Source organism: Emydura macquarii, unplaced genomic scaffold (genome assembly GCF_026122565.2).
Source record: "Emydura macquarii macquarii isolate MOO-44397 ecotype Brisbane River unplaced genomic scaffold, CSIRO-AGI_Emac_v2 contig_834, whole genome shotgun sequence".
Lineage (NCBI taxonomy): Eukaryota > Metazoa > Chordata > Testudines > Chelidae > Emydura > Emydura macquarii.
Window position 1 is genome coordinate 78,840 of NW_027130971.1, and position 6,163 is coordinate 85,002.

A 6,163-nucleotide genomic window follows, 5' to 3' on the forward strand; every position below is an offset into this window, starting at 1 on the left:
AACCAGGTCCAGCTAGTGGTTCTCTAGCTGATTGCCAACTTAATTGTCCGTACAAGCTATACTGAGGTGTACACCAGCCCAGTCTGTTGTTTATAAACTACTTCATTTTTCTTTTCTTGATGCCTGCTATTTTCTTCATTGTGTACTGATATCTTTTGGCATCTTCGATCTGTGGGAGGCAACCTTAAACAGCTTAAGTTAGTTAACATAATACAATTTTTGCATGTTTGTTTTACATTTTTGTTTTCAATATGCAAAACTTAATACACAGATTCAGTTAGTTTGTTTACAGTATAATAGGGGCCAAGTCCTTTATAACACAAGCTATACTTTTGTAATTGTCCTACATTCATTTTTACTTGAGGTGCATTACTAATATTTTATACTAAATATAATGCTTGCTGCTAAAATAGATGCTCACAACCTTCTATGACAAGGTGGACTGCTCTCCCCTGCTCAGCAGTCAGTTTTACCCAAAGAGTTAGTAACAGAATTTTTACCCAACTTTTTTAGACTGTAAGCAGGGTCTGAGTCATCGTTCCCTGCTGATCCAGCCAAAAGGGGTGGGGCACTGGATTTACATGGGCACTGAATTTGCATAAGCACACGTAGGTGCTCAGCATGATGGGAAATGGTCATTTTGGCTCGTGTCGGGTTACAAATCACTGCAGTGTTAATTGCGCAGTAATGAAAAGTTGTCCCCTTTTTGTATGAACAAAAGGCAGCAGAACTGTGCTTTGTCTGTTGTGATGAAAGAGTCATGGTCATCTGACAGAACTGGGCAAGCAAGGCTTTCGCATGCCAGAAGCTTTGTGAAGATAACAATGGGGATACAGAAAGGGTTATTTTCTCTTTGTGTGGTGAGGGTTTGTAAAAGGTTCTTAGGTATGGTTTAAGCATTTTCTAACACTGTTCAAAGGTGTAGCTAATGAAAATTCCTTTGGGGAGTGTTTTGTTTTATTCAAGTCAGGTACATCCGTGCTGTGTTGGCAATAATGTTTTCTCATATAGTCTGAGTTTACTGAAGCTGCACCAAGAGCTGAAATTATTAAAGGAATGGGGGAAACCTGGAGATACTGATCTGCAGGGGTCACAGTTGAGCTTAGTGACCAGCAGGCAGTGTGGCCAGTGGGGGAGAAGGCTAACCTAACCCAGCAATGAAGAGGTGAACAGTGCAGTGGTGCAGCTATGATTGTCAGTGGAACAAGCACTGTATCCTCCTTTCCCCAGCTAGTTGGGAGGTGGACTCACTTGGATACATCCCCAAGCTCTAGGTCATCGCCAGCCCAGGACAACGACTGTGAGTGGGAGTGAGGGTTATAAAGAAGGGAAAGATGAAGAACGCTGCCCCAAGTACTCAGGGAGGCGTGGGGTGGTTCTGCTTATGGTTCTTGTATTTATGAATTTGGTTAGCACTGGTTTCCCAAACTAGTGCTGAGTTACTTCCTTCCTTTTATTAAAAAGTTTTCTTTCTACACTGAGACTCTGTGCTTGCCAGAGGAGAAGTGTTGCCTGTGGGGGGGTGCCCAGGAGTAGTGTGCAATGTCCCATGTGATTGGGTGGGGGCTCGAGCCGGTTTGGTGTGTTATTGGTGAAAGGAACCCCTAGATTTTGAACCCGGCCCTTGTTGGTAGTCGGAAGGGTTACACTTGTCATACCAATTCCACTTTTGTTAACCATTTAGAAGCACAGATTTTAACAACCCCTACTTCCCTTAAACATAGCATAAAAGAAAAGAGCACACAAATGAATTCAAAATCAATTTTAAATGCAGGTCTATGTAAATATTTTGAGGGTATTAAACGCTCACGACACTTGGTTGTATTTGGGAGACAAAGTTGGAAACCTGTTGAAATTGTTTGGTTGGCATTAACAATTTGCAACATAACTATATATACTATTTCTGTCTAGCTTTTTTTTTGTACCATTTTTGCTATAACATTCTTATTCTCTAATTCAATATTTAATAAAGGTACAAACAAATTTCTAAAAACCCAAACAAAATTTGACATTTTACTAATATTACCTTTGCATTACAATTGAGGTTTTCCCTTACATTTTTTCCTTTGAATACTCTCCCGCACGATTAATAAAATAATTGTTTTTGTTTGCAATTGCATTATGTGTTTTGGCTAAAAATATATGTACATATATTTGTAACTGAGGCCTTTTGTAACTTTGAAAAAAATGTTATTAATAATATTATGATGGTATATCCCAATCATAATATTAAAATAGTGTGGTACCACTTATGTGAAAAATAAAGTATAAAATTGCCTTTTGTTACAACAAAATAAAAAAAGTACTCACATAACACACACACATTGAACATACATGACATGAAAGACAAGCTTTCCATTAAAAACAAATGGTGCCAGAATTATATTTACAACTATACACAAGAAAGCATTACGAGCTAAAATTATTAAGTCAATGCATTTCAGAATATAGACAGGTAAACCAAAGACTGAAACATTTAAATAAACCTGTTATTATCCCTTTTATATAAAGTTATTTGCCAAATTTGTTGCATTAATTTAGTAATGTAAGGCATTTTTCATTACTTTCTATTACTTTATTTTAAATTCTCCTATATGGAAATAATGAAAGCCCATGTTTCTAATATTAGTCAGTGGTTAGGATTCGAAGCAGTCTGCATTTCTGTTGCTTGACAATCATATCTTCAAAAAAGTTAGGAATATTTCCAGCTGTTGCATTCCTAACGGGTTAAAATAATTAATTTACTGGACTTAGTTAAAGTAAAGTTTTTACCTGTTTTTGTTTTGCTCTGTTTCATTTTCAGTTGCTTCGTCTTTTTTAGTGATGGTGGCTTCGGTAATAACCTTAACTTTTTAAAAGAAAAAATCAGAAGTGAGGAGAGGCAGGGGGAGGGGAGAGGGAAGAGCAACCTGACCTGAGACAAGAGAGAATAATTAAATGTATCAAGGTACCTTAAAGTACAGGCAGCAGCTGCGATTTTAGCAAACAGAAAAGAAATAAAGAAAAACTTAACCGGTACATAAAAATATTTAAGAAAGAAGGTGATATTATCAGCTCTGGTTTTTATCCTGGCTCTAAGAGGAGATTGGGGGTCATTACCTGATTTTGCAAAACCTGAATTTGTCCCTCCAGTGTCTGTTGCTTTTATTTGTATGCCAAATGGATTGCAGGAGTGCCCTTGCCTGCTGTATGTAGCTAACTGTTTCTGGATAACTCCATGTGTTAATGCATACATTTTAAGTATCCGATTGCTTACTCTTAGTTTTTCACTTTCAAATTCTTTTTATTCACTCCCCTGTGATTAAATCGCAGCTCCTGTCTTCTAATGTACTCTGTGAACTCTTCCATTTTTTCCTTCATCTGATTTACCAATCCAGTGAAAGAATTGTCTTCTATTTCTCCCTCCTGTGCACTTACTTCTTCCGTTCTGACAGGTATCAGTCTGGGTCTCGGTTTAAGTTTTACCGGAACTTGGCTCTCATCATATGGTGATGGTTGCAATGCAATAAAACCTGTGTTATTTTTTAATTTTGCTAGGGCCACCATTTTCCATTTCTGTCCCCATTCTTCAGGCACAGGGTAACTACTTGAAGTCTGCAGTTGACCACAAATATTTCTAATAGGGGACAGCATGTCTCTCTTCTGCAGATTCTTTACAGCTGTTTCCCATGTTTTATTTTGTTTCTGTGTTTGCTGTGGGGTATCATGTCTCTGGACTGCTTCCTGCCCTGCTAGGAGAGTTGAAACGTTCCAGGTCTGTGTTGCTGTTGTTAATTCTTTTAACACTTTCCTTATATTTGTTGCCACCTCCGACACCTTAAGGGCCAGCTGTCTTAGCCATCTTACAGCCATGGCCACAGCTTGTAATACTCTACACTTCTTATTCTTAGTACTATTTTTCAGGGCAACAGTCTCTGCCCTTGCCATACAAATTCCTGTCCATGTTTCCCCACTCTGTTTTTTAAACTCACATGGACCACCTTTACTTGTCACCCAGAGTGTCCACAACTCATCAAACTCTGTAGGGATTTGAAGGGATGGTAAAAGGGGATTCCCTAGATCGTAGCTTTCTGCCATGTTAGGTCACAACCCCTTCCAGAGGACAGCTCACTCACTTACCAAATCAGCGGTCAGGGTCACCAGTGTGGTCAGTCAGTCAGGGCGTGCGTGCTGGTGTGAGTTTCCCTCAGGACACCTTCTCAGCTTCTGCAGCTAGCTGAATCGGCTGACCTCGTTAGCACTGCCTATAAATTACCAAGACTTGGCTCAGAGGCGAAGGCATTCGGTCAGGTTTATTGCAGGCTAATGCCCCATAGGAGATATAGGTACACTAGGACATGTATGCTCGTTACAATGGACAGGCTCAGTTAATGGCGGGACTTTCCATTATGCTCTAGGCCGGACAAAGATGCCCCTGCTAGGATCCTCTTCTTATACCCTGATACAACCAAGTTACACAATGCCTCTTTGATGTCTTTGATGTCAACTATTGTTCCTTGTCTTTAAGTCAAGCATAAGGTCTTCATCCATCCTCCTGTCTCTATTTTACGGTTGAGATGTCTCTGTTCTGTCTTTCATGATTGTGTTCATGCATTACTGCATCTTGGGGAGAGCTTGTCTTGCCTCCCTGTATTGTATTGCTGTTCAGAGGGTATTCGTATTGACCCCAGGGATTAAGTTTCTGCAATCACCATATATCGGGGGAGTCGTGTTTTAATAATAGTGTGTGTTTCAGCTACTGCTTTTAGGAATGCCAGTGCATCACTAATGCTGTATTTTTGCCTAGTTCCTGCATCAGTCAATTAACTTATAAGCAGGAAAGCAGTTGTTGTTTCCTAAAGCTAGACTTTGGTTCAGGCCTCAGATCTTGCATCTAGGCCCAATATTGGTCTCATGATCTTACTTTCTACTACAACTTTCTTCAGAGTTCTCTGTTAGGAAGGTGTCCCTCCTTGAGCCACTCCTCGATTTAAATAAGTATTTTATTCTGCTGAGAAGTGCTTCCTTCCCCTTCAGCTGTTAGCAGCTGGAATACACGAGAGTGGAATACGCTTGGGTGGTGACCATGGTAACCCCACAAAGTTTTCCTTGATTCTCTCTTAGCGCTGTAGTGCAGAGGAGAGTTTTGGCAAGTTTATTGATGACAGTGAACCATCTGACTCAGTCTGTTGCGCCTGATAGGGGCTTTGCCCGTATGCAAGTGCTGGGTGCCTCACACACAACGGCTATTTGTCTAATTTGTACTACTCTATGGTAATCTGCCCCTTAAATATTACTTGTCAATAAAACATTTCACTCATTTTAAGTACCTGTGGCGTCAATGGAAGTTTTGGGCCCCCTACTAGAAAAAGGATGTGGACAAGTTGGAGAGAGTCCAGCAAAGGGCAACAAAAATGATGAGGGGGCTGGAGCACAAGACTTATGAGGAGAGGCTGGGGGAACTAGGCTTGTTTACTCTGCAGAAGAGAAGAATGAGGGGGGATTTGATAGCGGCCTTCAACTATCTGAAAGGGGGTTCCAGGGAGGATGGAGCTAGGCTGTTCTCAGTGATGGCAGATGTCAGAACAAGGAGCAAGGGTCTCAAGTTGCAGTGGGGGAGGTGTAGGTTGGATGTTAGGTAAAACTTTTTCACTAGGGGGTGGTAAAGTACTGGAATGGGTTACCTAGGGAGGTGGCGGAATCTCCATCTTTAGAGGTTTTTAAGCTGAGGCTTGACAAAGCCCTGGCTGGGATGATATAGCTGAAGTTAGTCCTGCTTTGAGCAGGGGGTTGGACTAGATGACCTCCTGAGGTCCCTTCCAACTCTAATAGTCTATGATTCTATGATTCTACACAGAGACTCAGCAGGCAGGGGGGCGTCGATACTTCAGACATTCCCTGGGCTCTATTTTGTATTCTTAACCTCAGTTTTATGTCCCTGGCTTCCTTCTTGAATAAGCAGGAGTCAATTCTGCTTGTGAGTTGCAGGTCACTTACCATGGGCCGATATAGGTCACATGACCAGAGCTGAGCATAGAATGAGGTACAGCCAGGAAAAGTTTCTGGGTGGAGCATGCCCAGGAGAAGATTCTCGGGGTGACTAAAGGTCATTAGCAAAAAGCCAAGGATTTGTAGGGAGGGTTGTAGCTCTGTAGTCAACAACTGCAGTGAGAAATGTTGGCAG